The sequence below is a fragment of the Cetorhinus maximus genome, chromosome 4 (assembly GCF_964194155.1).
Source record: "Cetorhinus maximus chromosome 4, sCetMax3.hap1.1, whole genome shotgun sequence".
NCBI lineage: Eukaryota > Metazoa > Chordata > Chondrichthyes > Lamniformes > Cetorhinidae > Cetorhinus > Cetorhinus maximus.
In genome coordinates, this window is record NC_135882.1 from 42,913,381 (window position 1) to 42,937,451 (window position 24,071).

Below are 24,071 nucleotides of genomic sequence, written 5' to 3' on the forward strand. Positions count from 1 at the left end.
TTACTCCAGCCTTCCGCAGCAATATTGGATGCAGCCTTTCGAACGCTGCCAGGGTCCCTCTAAACAGAAAGCCTTTCATTGACAGATGTAGGTTTTCATTGTGTTTATGCTCTGCAATTATTTGTTAATCCAGAAATTGGATGTTAATGTTATGGCTGAATTAGACAGACACAGCAAAGCCTATTGCTGAAACAAACAGGTTCCTAACCCACTGCTGCTGCTCCTGCTGTGAGGGGCCTGTTTCAATAAAATTCTGCTCAATGTAGCAATCAACTGTAGAATACAAGCTGGCAGGTCAATTAGTTAAAAAAAACACACATTTGGTAATTCGCCAACTGACCTCATGTTGTGATATGATGACACGCACCTTTAAGGGGCCATATCTTAAACCATTGTCAATCGCTACTACCACTGACACAGGATATGATTTATAGTAATCCCATGGCTTGTGGGCAGTCTGAAAGCATCAGTGACTGAGGTCAGATATGTGCCTCAGAGTCTCTCGATGAACATTATCTATAATTAGATTTATCTTCAAATAGACAACTGGAATAATTGTTTCGCCAATCTTTGCGTATGATTGGTATGTTTACGTCAAACAGAAGAACATAACACCTCATGCATCAGCTGAGTGATACAGTTAATTACATATTACAAGTTCTAATGCAATCCAATGCTTTGTATTGGTTCCATTTTATTCAGTATTTTGTACATAATAACCTATTAAAACAAAAAGTTCTGATGAAGCTTGGTTTCTATTCTGTTGCTCATTTAATCATCTAAAACAGAATACCTGATTCAAGTCACGCCAGACTGTAACATCTTGTGGAGCATTCACTGAAACACTTACTGAAATCAAAGTTTAAACCACAGGGAGAAATATTCAGTTTCCAGATTCAATCTAAGATTATCAATAGCTTTCAAGCATTACTGATAAGTTCACAGCATACAAACTTAAAAACATAAAGAAAAAAAATTACTTGCATTTATATAATGCTTTTCATGGCCACAGGACATCCCAAAACATTTTACAGCCAACAAAGTGCAAATAAAATAAACGAACAAATGAAGTAAATAAAGGGTAAATATACTTCTTAAATGGTCCAGCTTTATCAGATAAGCATGTTTAGAGATGGACAACAACTTGTATTTATACAGTCCCCTTAATGTAACAAAATGTCGCAAAGCACTTCACAGGAGCATTATAAAGTAAAACTTGGCACTGAGCCACATAAAGAGATATTAGGGCAGATAACCAAAAGTTTGGCCAAGAGATAGGGTTTAAGGAGAGCCTTAAAGGAGCAAAGAGAGGTAAAGGGGCAGAGAGGTTTAGGGAATGAGCTGAAGGCATGGCCACCAACGATAGAGTGATTAAAATTGGGAATGCCAGAATTAGAGTGCAGATATTGCAGGTTGCTTTTTTGGCAAGAGGGGATTAGAGAGACAGGGAGGGGTGAGACAATGGAGAGGTTTGAATCCAAGGATGAAAATTTCAAATCAAGTAAAAAACATTGGAAACAGAATTTTGGGTGAGCTCAAGTTTATGGAGGATAGAAAATGGGAGGCCAGCCAGGAGTGCACTGGAATAATCAAGTCTGGAGGTAATAAAGGAATGGGCGAGGGTTTCAGTAGCAGATGAGCATAGGTGGGGTTGAGTCAGGAGATGTTACAGAGGTCAAAGTAAGTTGTCTTGGAAATTAAGCTCATCTCGGGGTCAAATATGACACCAACTTGTGAACAGCCTGTTTCGACCACTCCTGAAATGTCTGGGTCTACCTTTTTAACATGCCCCTAGTCCTAGTGTCCCCAACTAACAGGAATATTTTCTCTCTATCGATTCCTTAATACTTCAAAAACTTTGATCAATTTGCCCCTAAACCTTCTAAAGTCCAGGGCATATAGTTTGTGTAATTTCTCATCCTAATTTAATCTTTGGATTCCAGGTATCATTCTGGTAAATCTACACTGCACTCCCTCCAAGGCCAATATATCTTTAGCTAAGGCGTGGTGTCCAGAACTGCCCACGGCATTCTAGATGTGGTCTAACCAGGGGTTAGTGCAACAGAAGCATGACTTCTATTGTCTTGTATTCTAGTTCTCTAGATATAAAATCTTTTTGATTGTTTTCTGTGCCTGTTTATGACATTTTTACCATCTAGGTACCTGGACCCCCATGCGTCTTTGAACCTCCACTGTTTCTAGCTTCTCCGTTTAGAACATGCTTTATTTTACCATTTTAGGTCCAAGGATTTTAGGATGAACTCATATTTGCCAACATTGAAATTTATTTGTCACTGCTCTGCCCATTTTATCGAATTTTTTTGTAATTTTAAGTTTCCATCTACACTGCTTACAATCTTGGTGATATTAGCAAATTTGGATATGTAGCTTTCTATTCCATCATGCAAGTTATTAATAAAAACAATGAATAGTTCAGGGGCCTCAACAAAGATCTTTGCAAGACACCACTTGTCTCTTCCTGGCACTATCCTAGCGTCTGTTTCCTGCTGCTCACCCAATTGTTTAACCAGGTGAATAATTTGCCTTCAATTCCATGAGCTTCAACTTTAGCTAACAGTCTTATGAGGGACCTAATCAAATGCCTTCTGGAAGTCAATGTAAATTACATTCATTAACATTCCCCAGTCTACTAATTTAGTCACCTCTTCAAAAATTCAATCGTGTTCTCCAGGCACGATCTACCTGTTACTAATCAATGTTGGCTTTCTCTGATCAGCTGAATATTTTCAAGGTGCTCAGTCACCCTATCCTTCATTATAGATTCCAGTAATTTCCCAAAAACAGATTATAGGCTAACCATTTCTTAGCTCCCCAGCTTCCCTGGCTCACCTTTCTTAAATAGCAGAGTGACATGCACAATTTATCAATCTAAAGGAATGGTTTCAGAATTGAGACAACATTTGTGAAGTAGAAAACCAAATGCCAATCTTTTATTTAATATTAGATTTATTTACAGAATGCAACATTACAAAAGTCTGACTCTTCCTAACCAAAAGCCAGTGTCCCAGAAGTCTCTCTTTATATGCACTCAAGGTCAATCAATAGCGTCTAACTGTAAATCCTTAACCTTAATAATACCAGGTACATACAATTAATAGATTCCTTACTTTTCTTTAAACCAAAACTTTATAACAAACAAAAATATTTCAAAACAAATCAAAGGAAAAAGAGAAAAGAAAGAATTTTCCATATTCTGTACACCATGTCATTAAAAGGTGTCCCTCTTCTAGGACCTTTGTGCAAGCATCCTTTTCAGTGAAGCAATCCAAAAATTAATGACTTGTGTCAACTCTAGGACTAGACAGGGTAGATGCAGGAAGGATGTTCCTGATGGTGGAGGAGTCCAGAACCAGGGGTCACAGTCTGAGGATATGGGGTAGACCATTTAGGACGGAGATGAGGAGAAATTTCTTCACCCAGAGAGTGGTGAGCCTGTGGAATTTGCGACCACAGAAAGTAGTTGAGGCCAAAACATTGTATGTTTTCAAGAAGGAGTTAGATATAGTTCTTGGGGCGAAAGGGATCAAAGGATATGGGGAGAAAGCGGGAGCAGGCTCTTGAGTTGGATAATCAGCCATGATCATAATGAATGGCGGAGCAGGCTCGAAGGGCCAAATGGCCTACTCCTGCTCCTAGTTTCTATGTTTCTATGTAGCTCATTTTATCTTAAAGATTTTTTTTCTTTCTAGCATCTCTTTTACACTAGCAAAGTCGATCCTTAACATTTACACCTTTTGTTGAATGTACATTATTCCACAAAGAACGATTACCTATCTAACTCTCAGTGGGCAAACTATTCTCAGAACACACCTTGTACAGGATTTCCCCTAAATTATTTGCTAAGTAAAACCCCATGGGGAGAATTTTCTCCCCATCGGGCTGGCTGGGCGGGAACGGGCGCGCAGCTGATTGCCACCAGCGATCGGCTGCGTGCCGCCATTTTATGTGGGCGGGCCAATTAAGGCCCGCCCAATGTGATGCGCACCTGGAAGCGCTCAGCACAACCTGTGCAGGTGGGGGAAGGAGGGTGAGTCAGGACCTGCACTGTGCGAAAGAGCACAGAAATCTCCCTGAGGCACAAAGCTGCCTCAGGAAGATTAATTTCACTATGAAACCTTAAAAAAAAATAGAAAAAATTATTCAGACATGTCCCCTCATGTGACACTGTCACATGAGCTGGGACATGTCAATGAGTTTTAATAAAAAATGTTATTAAAGTTATAAAACCTTCATGAAACCTCATCCTGTGAATGAGGTTCCATGAAAAATGCGAAGGCCACCTGGGCTCTTCGCCTGCCCGTCAACCTTAAGGTTGGATGGGCAGCCCTGACAACTACTTCAATTAGGTGATTAATGGCTTTAATAGGCCTTTGACAGCTCGGTGGGCGCACAGCTACTCCGATGCGCGCTAGCCGAACTGAAGATTGGAATGACATGCGGTGACATTGGGATGCACACCTGACGTCACCGCGCATTATTTTACGCGTCGGTGTGTGGGGCCCGTCCCCACACGCCGACCAGAAGGTTCTGCCCCATTTCTATTGCTTCTACAAAAGCTAGTATTTCCGTAGCTAGACTACTTTTAACCACTCCTTTTTCTCTTAGCTTCCTGTTGTATATTTTATATCTCGGATCTATTCAGAGATGAAATTAGTTTCTATGTATGCAACAGGTTTAGTTAGAGTGCTTTAAAATCTCTACTCAATGCTTCAACTCTAGCTTCCAGCTCTTAAAACAGCTTTGTTTCCTTTTACTGGAGTCCACACCCAGGCTTAACCAATCAAGCACAGTGAGCATCAATAGTAAACAGGCTGACATTATCAAACACAGAACAATCAAACACTACATTTCCCAGATCAAGGGACAACATTTTCCATTTTCACCCACCAAGAAGGATATTATAAAACCAACTGTATTTAAATATCTATCCTGAAGATTAACATCAGAAGCGTCACTTAAAAAGACCTAATTTCATGTCCTTTGGCTTCTCAAGACTGGAAACTTGAGTACGCACTCCTCTGTATTTTATTTTTTTAATGTTTTATTTGCTCTTAAAACATCCTCAATAGTAGCATGTTTCACCATAGTACTTGGTTCTAATATATCAAAATTGACATCTGGTCTTGTCTGTGTGCTCAGCCATTTAAACTGTCCAATCAAACTTCTTAACTGTTCTGCTCCTTTAATAGATATAACATCATCTTTCTGTGATGACCTAGCTCAATTTATCAGGATATGAGTGACATATTCTAGATAAGATTGTTGGTTCAAGATTATTTCCAACCTATTCTGCTTAATGTCTAAGCCAATATATTTAAAAGCCCCTAAAGTCTGACTTCCAATTTTAAACTCCCCCTTAATCTTATTTATAACAAATTACTCAAACTCCACAAAACCTTCTCATAGAAAATCATCAGCGTACATTGTAAAGATGACTGAGAGTTTCTTTTTAATGGTACCATTAGAAGGTTGATGGATCTGCTTTCAGTTGAGTACAGCCTACTTTCAGCAAGACAGTCCTAACTGAGAAATTCCATGGGTAAAATTTCCAGCTCGACGGGCGGGCGCGTGCCCAACCGGACCGAGAGTAAAATGATGTGTGAATACGCGGGCGTGCGTCCTGATGTCATCATGCACTCGTGCGATATTTCGGTCGGCGGGCGTGTGACGGAATCGGACACGCAGCCCCCCGACAATTAAAAAGCCTGTTAAGGCCATTAACAAATTAATTAAAAGAAATTCTTTGCTGCCCGTCCAACCTTACGGTTGGCAGGCAGGCGGAAAGGCCAAGTGGCCTTTGCATTTTTTTTGGAAACCCCATCCACAAGCAGGATGAGGTTTCCAAAAGCAAACAAATATCAAATAAAAACGTTATTTTTTTCATTAATAACATGTCCCTGCTCATGTGACAGAGTCACATGAGGGGATGTTTTATAACATTTATGAAATCTTTAATTTTTTTATATCAGTTCATCTCCCTGAGTCAGCTCTCTGCCTCAGGGAGACTATGTAGCACACACTCACGCACATGTGTGAAGGCCGCGCCCACCCAGCTCGCACTCCTCCCCCGCCTGCACAGGCAGCGCTGAGCGCTGCTGCTCACACTTCATGCTGGGAGGGCCTTAATTGGCCCGCCAGCGTGAAATTGCCTTCCGGGCCCGATCGCGGGCACTCATGAACATGTGGTCAACAGAGCTAAGAACATTTTCAGGATTGTTCTTCCCATTGTTGGGGAGTCCACTTTAACATCTTGATCTCGAAGTCCACATTCAAAACCTCAAGCCACTAGTCTCGCTTTAGCTTTGTAAGTCCCATCTGGGAGGACTTTTCTCATAAATATCCATTTATGTGATAAGGCTGGCTGAGCCCTATCTGGCACTTCACAGTAGACGCCAAAATCCTTCCAAATATCCAGCTCCTTTTGTTTTGCCAATCTTATTCATTTACCTTCTAATTTGTTGGCAGCCACCAAAATTTCTACTTCTAGTATTGTTCCTAGATTGTTCTGCAGTCCTTGTTCTATTACACAATCTAGTCAAATTGCAGCCTTTACTTGCACTCCTACGTCTTTCCATACCAATGCTATAGGATTGCTCCCTCCCATGATCTGAAGTCTTATTGCTAGTACATAATTGTTTTCTAGTGCAACAGGCACTTCCCGGTCCACTATAAGAGCTTGCACTGTGTTTTCTTGCTTTCCACTGTTTCACCCCACTTTGCCAGTCCTGAGATCTTACCTCTTGTCCATCATCTTGGACATTTAGCCAATATTTGAACCAGCAGTAGTTTCCCCTGCTCTCCTTACAATAATCACACCTTTCCATTTGCTGGACCTTACTAGTATGTATGTAACCAGAGTACCCACTCCAGGCAGTTGTCCATTGGTGCCTTGCACTGTGCATCAGTATCATTCTGTCTATGACTGTCCAGCTCCTTATCTACCGTATTCTCTTCCTCACAACTGTCAAACACATGAGATGTGAGGTCCAGGGTGCCCCACCACCTCCTAATTGTTCAGATTCTCAAAGTTTGTAATCAATCACAATTAACCAAAATGAATGGACCTCAATAGTTTGATTGCCATGTTGAAGAACCACTATTTTAGCATCATACTCTATCACCTTACGCATACCTTTCCACTCTTTATGACCCTCTCTTTTATAGTATACTAAATACCCAGGATTAAACTTTATTTCAGTGTTATGTGATACCATAAAGCTGCCATATTTTTTACTAATCTCTTTGATAAGCCTTGTATGCTCATCATCAACCTCACCTCCATCCTTTAATGGGATTTTTAATCTGTGACAAGAAGGGTGAGTAAATTGTCTGTGTAACTTTAAGACAGTTTGCCTTTTTTCACTCAGTTTCTTATCACCTGATGCCATTAACACTTCCTCAACATCCTGATTAGAAATGTCAGGTTTTGTTAAGGGGATGCAATCATGTTCTGATATGGTAAACTGTACATCTACTGACTTCCCAAAACCAATGCTTTCTCACGTTCCATATCCAGTTTCATCTGTGTCTTTTTCATGGAAGGCTTGCAGCGAGGGTATCTCACTAGAGACTACATCAGGTCAAAAGCTTCTTGTACAATTCCCGCAGACTGATCATTATCATCATCTTCAACTTACGAATTTTCTGAGCTATGTGTCACTTTGAAAACGCTGCTGTTCTGCTTTAGGCAGTTCATCGCATAATGATATTTTGAGTCACATCTGGAGCGCCTGCTAATTGTTCCCGGGTCATTCCTGGGGTTCAGTAGTGCTACTCAACTCCTGTGTTCTGTCAGATCTGCAAAAAATACCTTCATCCTCATTCCTTTTGTCTATAACTCTTCTGTTGTACTGACGTCTGGGTTCCGTATCTGAACAATCTCCAAAGGCTGCAATCATTAAGTCCTCCGTCCTTTGTGATACCCGAGATTATCCCATTTGCACTTTCAAGGCTGCTGGAAATGATGCTTCCCCAGGGATTTTATTAAAGCAGCAGACATTTGATCCAAAAATAAATCTTTCTCTAAGAACCAAATGCCAGTTAAGAGCAGGAGCCTATCCGTATGTAACACCTTAGCATAATCCAGCAATTTAAATGCAAGCACTGAATAAGAAATCTCCAGTTTGGATTTCTTCAAACTTTTATGCAATCTGTTCAAGTCCATATTCCTCTATGGAATGATCATCCATCTTTAGAAATCTAAAAATTCTGACCATGCTTCATAGGTATCTAATAGATGATCTTTTTTGTAAATTTCATCCATGAACTTCAATAGAAAACCCAAATCTTCATCAGTATCCATACATGACACAGCAAAAAGGTTCACTAGATTGGTCCCTGGAATGAGGGGGTTGTCCTATAATGAGAGGCTGGGTAAATTGGGCCTATATTTCCTGAATTTTGGAAGAATGAGCGGTGATCTCATTGAAACATACAATATTCTGACAGGGTAGATACTGAGAGGTTGTTTTTCCCCCTGGGGAATCTAGAACTCGGGGGCACAATCTCATAAGGGGCTGATCATTTAGGACTGAGTGGAGAGGAAATTTCTTCACTCAAAGAAACAATAGGAACATGGAAGCAGGAGTAGACCATTTGGCCCCTCGAGCCTACTCCACTATTCAACCAGATCATGGCTGCTCTTCTATCTCAACACCATCTTCCCACACTATCCCCATATCTCTTGATGTCGTTGGTATCTAGAAATCTGTCGACTTCTGCTTTGAACATACTCAATGACTGAGCCACCACAGGCCTCTGGTGTAAAGAATTCCAAAGATTTACTGCGCTCTGACTGAAGAAATTCTTCCTCATCTCAGTCCTAAATGGCCTGCCTCTTATTCTAAGACTGGGTCCCTGGTTCTAGATCCCTAAAGGGTTGTGAATTTGCAATTCTCGAACCCAGAGGGTTGTGCATGCTTCATCATTGAACATATTTAAGCTGAGATCAACATATTTTTGGGGCTGGATTTTCAATTGCCAGTAGGCGTGATAACACACAAGTGCACGATTTGAAAGTCCTGTTCCTGCAGGGCAGCACTAGCTCCCACTGCTCCGGTGACAATTTGTAATTTCCAAAGGTCTTGCAGGGGTGAGGGAACAGGAAATCTGCTCACCGTCAATTAACAATCCCTTATGCTCATTAAGGAGCTTGTCAAGAGGCATGTCCTGAGCAGAATGGGATTTTCAATCTTTTTTCCGGATGAACTTGAACAGTCTGCTAAGTGCACGGCTGTTGGGCTGGTCTCAGGGCAAAAGAATGTTTGTTTCCACATGGACTGCAGCGGTTTAACAAGGCAGCTTATGATCAACTTCTCAAGGTCAATTAGGGGTGGGGCCTTGACATTGACACTCACATCCCATGAACGGATTAAAAACAAATGCTGAGATACCCAGCTCTATCTCGCTGACACCTCCACTGTTGCATATTTGCGTTACCACTATGGCCTGCCTAATTCCACCTCTGGAACTTCACTCGACTTTGCTCTGCCTCAACTCCCAGATATTAGTGAGGAAGTCTTTGCAGGGGCAGGGTGTGCCTTTGTTGTGTCCAATGCCAGGTGGTCAGTCCTGTTTTATTCTTATTTGACTTTTCCGTAGTGGTTTGAAATAACTGAGTGACTTCCAGGCCATTTCAGAGAGCGGTTAAGAGCTGACCACAATGCTGTGAGTCTGGAATCATATGTAGGTCAAACTGGAAGATTCCCTTCCATGGGGAGGAACACTAGTGAACCAGATGGGTTTTTACAACAATCAGGTAATTTCATGATCATCATTACTGAGACTAGCTTTTTATTCTGTTTACTTAATTGAATTGCTGGGATTTGAACTCATGTCATTATTCTAGGCCTCAGGATTACTAGTCCATAACATTACCATTATGCTACCATAATCCCATGATAAAATGAAAGCCATATATCAAGCAGATGCAAGTCATCAGCATGCTGCAGATGTGCTTCAGGTGCCTGGACAGATCTGGAGGCATCCTTCACCACACATCTGTATGGTCCAGAATGAAATGCTGCACTCTGTGCACTATTGCACAGCAGCAATTTTTGGACCTGCAGGAGGAACAAGGCACAGAGCACATAGCCTCTTCAGTCAATTCCAAGGAGGAGGTAGAACATGATTTGGCCAATGTGACTTGAGCGGTGCACATTCCTCTCAGGTATGTCCTCACTGTTGTGATGTTCATGTAGGTTCCACCAATCCACCGCTCTGACAGTCACATGCAAAAGCCACTTTCCCCCATCCGCCCATTTCCCCACCACCGAGCAGCAAAACACCGAGTATCCCTTTCACAGCACCCCATTGATTAGCTTCAATTCAGGCCTGACCATCTAGAGCGGTGAAAATGCCACTTGGCAGGCAGCAACCAAAAATGGGGGAGATGGGAAAGTGACAGAAAGCAATAATATTTATGTGGCTGAAAAATAAAACAGAAACTTACCAATCTAACATTATGTAGCATATTCATGTGCATACCCTTGAGCAAACTTCAAATCTTTACTCTTCCCCTTCCAAGAACATTTATGTGGCACAACCTCTGGTTTCAATAGGGGTAGAGGCAGGCTGTTAAATCCCTGCTCTGACTGCTGACATGTTCTTCGCCTACATCCTCTGGGTTTTGGAGCCTGTGAGGGCCCCACCAAAGATTGATTCACCTGTAACTGTGTAGGGACAGACTCGGCCAAAAGGATATGAGGCAGGAAGTGGGGTACTGACAGGGGGAGGGGAATTGTAAGGGTGAGAAGTGGAAGCACTTTGAGTCAAATCCCCATTTCCACGACTGCTTTCACCATCATCCCTCTCATGGTCCAGTTGAACTTTGCAACTAACAATGGGCTGCAGGACACTTTGCTGCAGATCAGTGGGGCAAGGAATGGTCAGGGCCAGGATATCATTCATCCTAGTTAAAGTGGCATTCATAGTTTGTAAACTATTGATAAAAACCCACATACACTCATGTGATTGTCATTTTTGATGTTTAATGCAGTTAGTCACTCATTCCATGGACATCACCTCAAAGGCCATGCCACTCATACTTGAAAGGGACTCCTCCAATATCTTTCTGCACGGGTGCACCTTGCAGCTGTAAAACTTGTCAGTATATTGCGCATTCTTCATCAACAGCTGCTGAGCAGAGCTTGGAGCGTCCTATGGCCTTGGACCCAGACTCTTCATAGCTGTCCCAATCTCCATCATCTTCTCTTGTTTATTTGTGATATATGCGAGTCAAAAACCCACCTCTCTGCCTTACCGGTCCCACCAGAATGTGAGTATCTGAAGCTGGTGCATGGTCTGCATGAGCTCTGTGACGGTGCATCCTAAGAAGGAGTGACCTCCTCCGAGAAGTTACTGTCATCCTCGTGAACCACGTCCCCAGTGATGCTTGGGAGATCAAAGACATGAATAAAACTGTCTAGTAAGAATGTTGTAAGTGATCGTTATGTACATGATTATATTTCACTCACTGCAGACATCATGCCAATTTGAGTGAGTGTTGAATGCCATGTGGCTGCCTGATATTTAATTTTGTCACTGGGTAATTGGGAGGTCCCCATCTCTCCATCTCCAGGCACACCAAGATTCCACTGATATCCAGAGCCTTGTTCCCTGCCAATGTCAACTGAGAGATGGCTGGAGAGGCACCTTTGGCTCTTTGCCTTTCCTTCATGCTCTGTGCTCCCTTCTCCTACAAGGAGGAAAATAAGAGAGTTATGAGAGAGAATAGATGGGTGGTGAGCATTTGTGGTGATATGAGAAAGAGACATGAGATTACATAAACTTGAGGGTGAATATCGGTTGTGGATGGACAGTGAGGATGTGAGGAAGTGTATAGACAGAAAGAGATGGGTGCACCTGCAAGGTAAATTAGTATGAACAGTGATGTACTGGAGTGGTCTTGAGAAAGCAGAGTTGGGGATTGGTGTGATACACACCACGGTATTCACCTCTCTTGCCCTCTTTAGCTCATTAAACCATTTTCAGCATTGAATGCAAGAGCATGGCACATTCTGCTGCTGACGTCATGGGCAACTTCCAGCCACACATTTTTTGCTTTAACTGGCAGGCTTCTTCTTCCCATCAGTAGGAAAGAATATCACCCTGGAGGTGCTAAGAGCTAAACAGCTAAATTGAGGCCCAGGCATTAAACATGTGGAGTGTATTCCATCAGTTCCTTTTGTTCTGCTCCTCTCAACGCGAAAATCCATCAAATTTTATGTTTGAAGCATTCCTTTAAACACTGGAGTTGAAATCAACTCATGCAGGTTGTCACCATGCTCACTCATGCTAGTTAGTTAGGAAACCTGGAACTAATCTGGTAATGCAGTGATTGGGTTAAAAAAAGCACTGACAGATGCGCTGCACTTACTTTCGAGTTTCCCAGGTGTTACCAAGACTACCAGCCCCACCCCCTGCTCCTAGTGTGTCAGGAACTTAAAATCCAGCCTATTGAAACCAATATTGTCAGGGTCAGTCTGAGAGGCATCCATACATTACTGGCTGGACATATTAAACATGGTTAACATTATCTTATTTGTCTTTCTAACTCTCCTGCTTTCTCTTCTGAAAGCAGCCAGCTATCAGTTACCTAATTGGAGATTTTTTTATGCATATGACCTAAAAGCGAGTGCCAATAAGCTATTCCAGCATTTGGGATGAGCATCAAAAGGTAAACCTAATCTTGCCTTTGCCTGGTATGCATGTCTTCATATATGTAAGGACATAAGAACTTTCTAACAGGTTGTAGCTAGGAATGAAAAGCATGCTTGATTTCCCCTCTCTCCCTTCCATAGCCCAGGGGCCATAAGGCCACCTGCAGCAACCCCATGTTGCTGAATTGTTTCAGCACTGATCACTACTTGAAGTTTGAACCTGTGACATTTATCCATTCTACCACACTGAAATACTGTTATTTATGTTTGTACATTACCAATTGATCTCACATTGTGAGATTCATCGATGTATTCACACATGGTTTCCGCAGCTCTGAAGAAGGTTCATACAGACTCAAAATTAACTGTTTCTCTCTCCACAGATGCTGTCAGACTTGCTGAGTTTTTCCAGAATTTTCTGTTTTTGTCTCAGATTTCCAGCTTCCGTAGTATTTTGCTTTTATCGTAGTGTTTAATTGACTGCCACTTTTCTTCTAGGAATGCCTACCTTGAAGAAGCACTGCTCTTCTCTCCGACAGGATTTTCGTTCGTCTCTTTTGCCCTGTTCACCTTCATTGCTTTCCATTTCCATCCTGGTGTTTGACAAGGTGTTTACTAAAACTCGCTTTCACAGCCGCATTTCCTTCCTCAGTGACTGTCTCCATCTCCGACTTACCCCACGTGGATTCCAACTCATGTTTCGAATCCACCCAGGATTACAGGTATTTCCGGGACATACAATGTTCCTCGGATTACTGTTCTCGCTACATCCTGAGATCCACACTCAGTGCCATGTGCTGCCATTTGAACACACTCGACCTCTCCCTCCAGCAGCACCAACTCACCCTATCTCAAAGCTGTCCTTGTTCCCAGTTTCATTATATTCTTCATCTCATCCAACGCCTTAACAAGGAACTTTGTCTCTTCCTTTCAGATGCTAAGGAACGCATGCTCCAACAACTCATTGATACCAACTCCCATCCAGGACTCTCCACCCCTTCTCATCCCTCTGACCCCACCCCATCTTCTAATCCCAGCCCTTGCCGTGTACTCACCATACCCTCTGACCTTCCCCTCTTTGATGCTGAATGTTCAGTACTCAGCAAAGGATTCAGTTTCATGCCCTTACACCCTCATGTCAATGAATTTTGGGCTTGGCACGATGCTGAACTCTTCTTCTGCCACCTTCTTCTCTGTGCTCACTTCTTTGGGCAGTAGTCCTCTCCCCTTGTTCCACGGAACCTTTCATCCGCCTCCAGTATTCTCCTTCCACCTGTACCCCTCCCTCTGGCCTCTTACCTGCTCTTGATCTTACAATGAGAACTGTCGGTGTGATATCGGCTGTCTCAATTTCTCTGCCCCCTCACCCACTCTAACTTGTTTCTTTTTAAACTTGCTGCACTCCGTTCTCTTAGGTCTAACTTTGACTTTGTTATCAAACCTGCTGACAAGGGTGGTGCTGTTGTTGTCTGGTGTACTGATTCCTACCTCGCAGAGGCTGAGCGCCAACTCTCAGACACTTCCTCCTACCTCCCCTTGGACCATGTGACCTCATCTCCTCTAGAGATCTTCCCTCTGCAGCTTCCAACCTCATAATCTCTCAATCCTGGACAGCCCGCTTTTATCTGCTCCCCAAAATCCAATCGTGTCAGCCTGTTCCTGCCCTTCCTATGTTGACCCCGTTCTCTCTCCCCTTGTCCAGTCTCTTCCCACCTACATCCGCGATTCCTCTGATGCCCTATGTCATATCAACAATTTCCAGTTCTCTGGCCCCAACCATCTCCTCTTCATCATGGACGTCCAATTCCTCTACACCTCCATCCCCCACCAGGATAGTTGGAGGGCTCTCCGCTTCTTCCTTGAAAAGAGGCCCAAACAATCACCATCCACCACCACTCTCCTCCGTCTGGCTGAACTAGTTCTCTCACTGAACAATTTCTCACTTTACTTGTCTCACTTCCTCCACATAAAAGGTGTGGCTATGGGTACCTGCATGGGCCCCAGTTTTGCCTGTCTCTTTATGGGGTATGTGGAACATTCCTTGTTCCAGTCCTACTCAGGCCCCCTCCCACAATTCTTTTATTGGTACATCGATGACTGTTTTGGGCCGCTGGTAACTCTGAAGAAGGGTCATACAGACTTGAAATGTCAACTCTATTTTTCTCTTCACTGATGCTGTCAGGCCTAAGTTTTTCCAGCATTTTCTGTGTTTGTTTCATGGGTTCCTATTGGTTGGTTGTATTCAGCATTAAGATCACAAGGTCGCTCAGTTGAGCCCTAACTTGATTTGCTGTATGTTTGTATTTCTTTTGGCCCATTCATGCTCAATTGCATTTCCCTTGCTTTCCTGAGCTACACAATTCAACAAGTCAAAGTTGGGAAATCAGCAGGCCATTGCCCACATATGTCAGAAGCAGTGGGTGGCCACAATGTCAGGAATTCAGCTGGACAATGTGAGCACGAGATGGCGTCCCAGCTAAATGGCATTGTAATCTCATTGGGAGATACACAGTGACGTGTTCTGGGAGTCAATGTGAGGCTTCAGGTGGCTGACTATGGAGTATAAGATGGTGCACCTGGATCTCAGGATGTGCAGGCACTCAGCACAATGCATTGTGCTTTTGTGGAAGCCAGAGAGGGATTGGTTAGAGCTAAGTTGCTGGCCATATTTCTTAAGAATCATATAAACATATAGCACAGAAGGGCCACTTGGCCCTTTGAGCCTGTGCTGGCTCTTTAAAAGAGCATGTTTAGTCTCACATCCATAGAACCATAGAACCATAGAAACGTTACTGCACAGAAGGATGCCATTTGGCCCATCTTGTCCATGCCATCCCGAGGACACCCAGGTGCCCTTTCTAATCCCACCTTCCTGCACCCGGCCCATAGCCCTGCAGCTTACAGCACTTAAGGTGCAGATCCAGGTACTTTTTAAAAGAGTTTAGAGTTTCTGCCTCTATCACCAACTTGGGCAGTGAATTCCAGACACCCACTACCCACTGCATAAAAAAGTTCTTCCTCATGTCCCTCTACACCTTCTGCCACTTATCTTGAATCTATGTCCCCTGGTTCTAGAATTCTCCACCAAGGGAAACAATTTTATCCTGTCCACTCTATCTATTCCCCTCATAATTTTGCATACCTCAATCAAGTCACCTCTTAGCCTTCTTTGTTCTAAGGAAAATAACCCCAACCTATCCAACCTCTCCTCATAGCTACACTTTTCTAACCCTGGCAACATTCTTGTAAACCCTACATTTGTTCATCACCTTTTCATGTACAGCCTTCCAGATCTGAAAACTTCCCAAATGAAAAATTTCTCCTAGATCTTTCAACAATAATTTTCGAATCTATGACCTCTAGTTATTGACTCACTCGCCAGGTGGAATACTTTTCTCTATCTATTCTATCTACACCTCATTCTTATTTGTAATTCTTTTAATGGATTAATTATGTGAAAATATTTACTTTCAGAAATATATAGTAGAGTATATTGGCAGCTACTTTTTTTTACTCAAACATATACTTGATAAGGAATAATTTGCAAGGTTATAGGAAAAGCACAGGGAAATTGGATAGCAATTTCAGACAGCCAGCACAGGCACAGTCTGAATGGTGTCCTTCTGGGATGTATAAATGCAATTTGTGCAAAAAAAAATGTTGAAATATGATTAAAGAGAAAGGCTTAATGCAATGAATTTGGTGAATAACCACAACAGAAAATGACCAACTAGAATGCAAAAAAACATAAAATTTAAGTAATGAGGAAGATAATTGAGCAAGCACTTGAGACAGATGATGTGTATGACAGACATAGACTCAATGTGGAATTGACAGATATGAAAATGTTCACTTTTAGGCAAGGTGAGCTGGTTCTTGCCTCTTCACAGCAGGGAAAAGCTGCCATCTTGAGAATCTTTTAAATGTAGGCTATGTTGTGTTATATTTGAAAGACTGTACATGTTCCAAGTTCAACTTGATTCAATAATAAGTCAAAAGAGCCAGTAGGAACATTTAGCTCCGGGATCCTACATAAATTAAAATAGTAAATATCCATATTCATTTAACATTGAATGCTGTGCATAAATAAAAGCTGCAGTCAAAAGTTCAATTTGGTATTGTGGACCATAAACACATTGCATATATTACATGTATTCCTATGAAACTGTACTGACAGCTAAAGCTGGAAGACTGAATAAATTATGAAATATTACTACAACAAATCAATTTATTTTATTCTTTAAATTTTACAAGAATTCACAAAAGATAAATGATTAGTTTTCTGGAATGTTTAAGAATGTTAACAAGTAAAAAATCCCCCAAGAAAGCAATCCACCTTTCAGCATTGCACAGCTTTTGGTACTCATTGTAGAAGTAGTCCTGAATGTTTTACAATTCTAATGGTATAAATGGTTTCAATAGCAACCTACAATAATGCTGGCCACTAACCATACACATACTTAGCAGCATATTCAGGATTCAACATAAGGAAAAATTAACATTACTCCTAAGATGCATCAGGTTAAAAGAAAACTACACTATAACAAGGTACAATCCATACTGGGCAGTTACTACATAAACAAAATGTCTTTCTGCTCTCAAAGTGCAAATGCAAATAAACAGGTTTATTTTGCATCATATTTTATGCTATACATATTCATTTCTGTTAACTTGCATAGAATAATATGCATGAGTTGAACAATTTAATGTTTCTTTTTAAAGAAGATTTGCTCAATGGTGAGATTGAATAGATTTAAATACATACGCAAGCTCACATACACATCCCACTATTACCCTAAAAGTTTACTTTACACAAATTACATTTTATGATAATGAAAATTGCTATTGACACAAGTAAAGGAATAAAGGTCAATTTATTCACATAAGACTAAATTCCCTACAACCTTTCCCAGAGATCACTGCCTTTTTTTGAAAATCCCATGCTCTGCAATCATACCTCTTTCTGTTCTATATAGGTCGATGAATTGGTTAAGCACTATCCATGGTATGTTATCGTGAACCAATGAAATTTATACAATAATGAAATGTGGCACGATTTAATAATCTAAACTCAAATGTGCCTTCAAATCTCTTTGCTTCCCTTCACCAAATTAAAAAAAAAGGTAACCCATTAACAATCCTCGCTTCAACAAACGCAGTAAGTTTTACATTCACAATTTGGAAGCAAAAATTACCTTCAGTACACGGTTTCTGCGTTGGTGTGTCAATGCTTTCTACCTGATGTTGTTCACTGTTGAAATCAACACGACTGATCAATGACAAAGTGAGTCCCATGTCCTTATCAACAGTCCAAAATGGCAACCTCCATGCTGTTCCCAAAGAGGATTTGATGGACCATCATTAACCTGAAAGAAATGATGAAAATAATTGGAGGGTTAAGGAAAGTCTTGAGTAGAGGCAGATTTCCTGCACTAATGACCTGCTTGAAACAAATCTGCTTCACAGTTTGAATTAGCTTCACCTGTCTCAAACCGCTTACTGCTTCTCTAATAAAGGCAAGAAACGGCTGTTCAATCATAACAGCTCCTACGCAAAGAGCTAAAATTAACATTTATTTTACACTTGACAATTACGCATTTCTAGTTGTGTTCTGCTTTCATTCAGGCCCTCTATCCTGTTCAAGCAAACTGAACGGGAATTGCATGAAATCCTCACTGTTTATCCAGACAAATTAAAAATTTGCACTATTTTTTGAAACTACAGTGTTTATACCATGTACTTTGGCAGATGCTTATTGGTTAAGAAATTTTGTTCATGCCTCTTTTTAAAGGAATAGAAAATAAAAGACATTGAAGGAAAGTGAAATAGTTCTGAATGAAAATCAGGGATAACACTGATCTGCAGCTGTAGATCAAGGCACAAAAATTACCATACTCAATTCTTCTTTTTATGAATGTTAAAATTATACAACCTGCATTGTTGGTTTGTTTCACCTGAATATAGAAAATCATCATTTATGCAACCATTCACAACTTTCTATACATATATAACATAAACTACAGTATTTTCCATTTTAAATAGGTCACATAGATGACTAGTAAAACATGTGAGTTACAGGGCCTACTTGGCATTATAGAGCTGTTCAGTATTGTTTACTTTTGTGCATTAGAGAGTTGACTACAATAGGTTTGAACAGATGCTTCACCTATAGTAAATGCAGGAAACTTTCACCAACACTTTTCTGTTAGCAGCAAAAGTTAAAGATTTAAGCTGTCCCAGCTCATCTACTGCTGAAACCCCCATTCATGCCTTCATTACCTCCAGACATGACTATCCCAATGCACCATGATTTGTCTCTCACATTCTAACCATCATTGCAGGAAATCCCATTCCCATATCATTCCTGTGCTCACTGGCCTTAATTGGCTCCCAGTCAAGCAATGTCTTGACTTTAAAATTCTCATCCTTGTTGTCAAATCCATCCATGGCCTCGCCCCTCCCTATTTCTATAATATCCTTCAGCCCCACAACCCTCCAAGATATCTGTGCTCCTCTAATTCTGGCCTCTTGTGCATTCCCAATTATAATTGCTCCACCATTGGTGACCGTGCCTTCAGTGGTTTTCTAATGCTCCTGTGAAATGTCTTGGGACATTTCATTGCATTAAACACACTCTATAAATATAAGTTGTTGTTGTTAATCTAAGAAATTGTTTGATCAGGTGTTGAAATCTGCTATAAAAATATAAGTATTATTTTTGAAACTACTGGAATATATAAAACTGATTTTCAAGCTATACTATGGTGACAGGTATGAAATTGTTTCAAAATATTTTAGTTTAAAAAATCAACTGAGAGGGAACATACTCTACTCGTATTTATATAGCACCTTTAACATAGAAAAAGGTTCCTTCCTTTATATAGACTCAACAGCAAATGGAGTCTCAATTTAACATAATGTCTGAATGGCAGCACCTTCAGTAATGCAGCACTCCCTCAGAATACCACTGAACTGTGACCTCAATTGTGTGCTCAGGTTCTGGAGTGGGTTTAAACCCTCAACCTTCTAACTTACACACAAGTTATATCAACTCAGCAAGGCTGATCCTTATTTCAGAGAATAATTGAACTAAAGTATATTAAAATAACATGCAGTTTTTAATTTAGTCAATCCATTTCATAAGATGATGTAACTGATGGAAAAAATGACTATAAATGCCATGCACAGTTTGCTAGATTTTGCACCATTTTATAATAATCACCATATATTTCAAGATAATCAGGAACAACTTAAAAGAAATATGAAAGAAGTTAATGCTAATGGAGCAATCGTTTAAAATAATGCCAACCCCCAACTTGTCTCATCTTTCTGGAAACAGGTGCTACTAAATTAAAGTAAAACTAAATTACAAATGATATTTCTTGTCAGCCTGACAGTCTTAGAAATGCAGGCCTGCTAAATTTTACAAATCAGAAGCCATTTTAGGCTAATACAACCTCACTGTAGGGGCTTTATTACATATAGTACATTCTACCTTCACACCAGTCTGCCATGATGCCATGTTACCAGACTAGTTTACTGCAAAGTATGGATTAGGACCACTCCAGAAAAAAAATACAGACATGACGCCCAATCCAGGTGCTGGATCCACCAATGCCTGTCCAACATCAGACCCACAGGCATACTGTTTAAAAATATAACTTTTTGAACATGATAAATTACTAACCATTTTAGAGTAATAATCCAAAGTGATTAAAGAATAAATGCAAAATTTGATTCAAACCTGGTAGCATTCTGATTAATTCTTTCACTCCATGATCTGACAGAAATCATCCACCGGAGGATACAGTATGAGAAATAATTCACTCAGCACATCCTGAAGTAACACTTGCATTTGGAACAGCAAACAATTGAGAAAATAGTTACGAAGCTGTTGCTAATTTTGAAGCACTTAGAAATAATCAGATTTTGTTTCTGTCAAAACGGATGAAGGCAGCCATCTGTCTAAAATGCAGAGACAGCTGCAAGGTGGGCTGCTAGCACATTCTACCATTGTCACGGAAGAAGCCTAGGAAATAAAGTCTGCATCAGCTACGTAAGTACACAGAAGGCTTTTGACGAGTGTAAATTGGCTGAGTATTTCTTTAACGCAAATTTATTTCTGAAAAGAGAGACATGCTGCTGAAGCTTTTTTGTCTGGCACTCATCAGGACAAACGCAAGAATGCCAAATTTTAAATAATTACAATAATTTATACTACAGGAGAAAAGAGAGCTGGGTGGTTGGCAAATGGACTCTGATTGGCTGAGGCATTGCCACGGAGAAACCAACAGCTCCCCAAGTTCCTGGGTAATTTTTTTAAAAAGTGTAAGGTTTGAACATATTCCTTTTGTTTGCAAAGAAGAGGTCCCTTTGTTTGAATGCATGTTGCTTCTAGCAAGTATAAATGAGCCATGTTACAAGCTTGACTGATTATCTTAAATTGGTTGTTAACGTTGCAATAAGTGCTGCCCAATCACACAATCACATCTAACAGTACAGGTGCTCCTCTAATTCTGGCCTCTTGCGCATCCCTGATTTTAATGACACCAGTATTGGTGGCTGGGCCTTGTGTTGCCTAGGCCTTAAGCTCTGGAAAACCCTCCCTACAACTTTCTACCTCACTTTCCTTCTCTAAGAACCCATTAAAACCTACCTCTTTGACCAAGTTTTTGGTCATCTGACCTAATATCTCCATATGTGGCTTGGCATCATATTTTGGTTTCTAATGCTCCTGTGAAATGCCTTGGGATATTTTATTATATCAAAGATGCTATAGATATAGAAGTTGCTGTTGTTGTAACAGAGAAGATTAACAAAGATATTGCAGTGGATGCATATTTGGACTTCGCATAGGCATTTGCTAAAGTACCACATAACAGACTTACTTAAAAAAAAAATAAAAGCACTAGCTATTAAAGGGATTGTTGTAACTTGGCTAAAAAATTGACTAAGAGATTTAGGCAGAAAGTAGTGATGAACAGGTATTATCCTGACTGGAGGAAAGTGTGTAGTGGGATCCCCCAGGGATCAGCATTAGGACCATGCAATAATTGGAACGATACTGAGAAGATTAGCATGGCCCCTGCGCAAGGATGACACGCAAATTCGTGAAGCGTTCCATATTTTAAAAAAAAAATAAATGACCTGGACTTGCGTCCAGCTTGGGGTGCTAGTGCTCAAGAATGGATCACTAAACATATTCATAAAATAAAAACCACATAGGACAAATAATGTAAAACTTTTCCTCACAAATTTAAATAAATCACAGTACTTCAATATAAATAAGATAGCTATACATATCAGATTGATTTTCACCGACTGATGTCAGTTCTAAATGGCTAAGAACTGCTGACAAACTCACTGAAATAGTAATGTGTTAAACGCATCAAACTTCACAGGCTTTTTTTTATTGGTCCATGGAATATGGTCATTGCTAGCAAGGCCAGCATTCATTACCCTCACTAATTGTCCTAAAGATGATGGTGGTGAGCCGCTTTCCTGAACTACTGCAGCCTGTGCAGTTTTGGTACATCCACAAGGCTGTTAGGGATGGAGATCCAGTGGCAGAAATTTGCCTTTGGCATGTGGGATCGGCAGGAGTGGGCGGGGGCAAGCAGGAAGCCGACCACTGCCCGTGATTGTCAGCACGCTTCAATTTTACGCGGGCGGACCAATTAAGGCCCACCCATCGTAAGACGCGGCTGCGGAATGAGCGCAAAGGGGCGGGCAGGGGAGGGTGCTCAATGTCCACCGGGTCCAATGGCATCCCAAATGCGGCCTCGGCAGCCCTTGGAAGGCTGCCACCGAAGGATGCGGAAGTTGTGATGGACAGCGTTGCGGGTGGACACGGCAGGCGGGAGAGCAGGTCGGTGGGACAGTCGACCTCGCGCTTCTCTGATGAATGCCTGGCTGCCCTCCTGGAGGAGGTGGCAGTGAGGAGAGAAACCCTTGTCCCTACGGATGGGAGGAGGAGGCCCCCCACCTCACCAAAAAGGCCTGGGAAGAGGTGGCATCCAGGGTCAGCAGCCATGACGTGGTAAGGGCACATGGATGCAGTGCCAGAAGCGCTTCAATGATCTGCTGCGATCAGGAAGGGTGAGTACCGCGTTGGCATAGGTTACTTTATAGAACAGGTAAGAGCTGGCCAAACATCCCATAACAATGCAGAGAGGTCACGCACTGGCAGGTTCTGCCACAGAGAGAGTCGCGTACTGGCAGGTTCTGCCACAGAGAGAGTCGCGTAATGGCAGGTTCTGCCACACCTACTAATCTTCACTCGTTATGAGCAGGAGGCCCTGGAGCTGGAGAGGCGCCATGCACCTCGGTCAAGCAGCCATGGTGAGGTTGGGGTGCCACAGGGAGGTAAGAGTGCAGTGCACTGAGGTGAGAATATCCGTTATTGCAACCATTCCACTGTAGTCTCTATATTGATGTAAGCCTCGAACCTGGAATCCCCATTGATAATGAAAAGGCAAGGGCACCCTGATGCACATCTCTGTCTCATGAGGCTGCCAGGCATGCACAGTAACAGTGTGATGACTTCAACTAATGACATGTCCTTGTTCTTTCTTTCAGGCTCACCAGCAGCTGTTCGGGATGAGGAGCCTGAAAGCCCACCCGTGATCCGAGGACAACGCCGATCAGAACGCACCTGTGTCACACCCGCTCTCTCAAATGGGCACCAGCGCAGAAACCAGCACCTCAGTGGGCATTAAATAGCTGGCCACTATCTCGGTGCACATTGGTGAGGGCACTTCACACTCGCTTGAGGTGCAGGCAGAGACAGAGAGTGCCTAGGGCGCCGGCTGTCGGAGGATGGCTGGGGACCAGAAATATGCTCAGTCAGTGGCTGATGGTGAGCCTCTGGAATCATCCCTGAGGCAGCAGATGCTGGAAGTCCAGCAGGGTGTGTGGGAGGATCTGGTGGAGATATATGAGGCAATGCGTACCATGGTCTCCACTGTGGAGGAGTCCTTGCGGAGCGTGAGCACTGCGCTGACCCTCATGGCCGAGTGCAATGCCGCCTCCATTGAGAGATTGGCGACTCTCACAGAGAGGCTGCTCCAGGAGCTGAATCAGGGGTTCCAGGGGGTGTGCTCGGACCTGCAAGCCCTCACATCGGCAATGACTTCAAGTGGCCAGTGTCAGTGTGGGTGATGGATTGGACACCAGTATCCCAGCTAGGTGCCCGTTCATCAATGGCGAGCAGGGAGCTCCAGAGCCACCTCACATTGGTGCACGAGCTGCCTGTCATCTCTGCAGGCTCCTCCCAGGGCGGTCCGGATGAGGACAGTAGCTCCTCTGCCCCTCTGCCAGTGATTGTGGCATCTGATGAGGCTACAATGACTGGGGAGATGCCAACTGTGGCACTGGCCTCTCCCTCCCAGG

General features: G+C 42.1%; 1 protein-coding gene and 1 non-coding gene across 2 annotated transcripts in view; one reads left to right on the forward strand and one right to left on the reverse strand.

Moving 5' to 3' along the window:
• LOC144679584 (cAMP-regulated phosphoprotein 21-like) overlaps positions 1-24,071 on the reverse strand; it is a 463,756-nt gene that overhangs the window by 242,675 nt on the left and 197,010 nt on the right. Inside the window, exon 5 of the mRNA XM_078540103.1 lies at positions 17,876-18,046. The gene's annotated coding sequence lies outside the window, so the exon portion shown is untranslated. The remainder of the gene's footprint in view (positions 1-17,875; positions 18,047-24,071) is intronic.
• Positions 21,702-21,810, forward strand: LOC144680133 (U6 spliceosomal RNA). Its single transcript, XR_013576500.1, has one exon. It is a non-coding gene; the product is annotated as a U6 spliceosomal RNA (small nuclear RNA).